At 30.9% G+C, this 207-nt stretch overlaps 1 protein-coding gene across 1 annotated transcript in view; it reads right to left on the bottom strand.

Annotated features, from left to right (window-relative positions):
• DIS3L (DIS3 like exosome 3'-5' exoribonuclease) overlaps positions 1 to 207 on the bottom strand; it is a 21,575-nt gene that overhangs the window by 5,703 nt on the left and 15,665 nt on the right. The window lies entirely within an intron of this gene.

Here is a 207-nt window from a genome sequence, read left to right on the forward strand (position 1 = left end):
AATAAAAGAAAAAAAAGAATGAAATATTTGGCATATTGAAACACAAGATTGAATATTGAAACAAGCCTGCCAAATACCTCTGGAATTAAATTCATGTAAGACTTAATTCCATTTTATGGGTGTTCCATATTCTGTGTGAAGATTCATCCCCCTTGGAATGCAAACAAGTGGTTTGTAAATACTTCAAATCACAAATGTTAAAAGCAG

This window comes from Pygoscelis adeliae, unplaced genomic scaffold, assembly GCF_000699105.1.
Source record: "Pygoscelis adeliae isolate BGI_AS28 unplaced genomic scaffold, ASM69910v1 Scaffold13, whole genome shotgun sequence".
NCBI lineage: Eukaryota > Metazoa > Chordata > Aves > Sphenisciformes > Spheniscidae > Pygoscelis > Pygoscelis adeliae.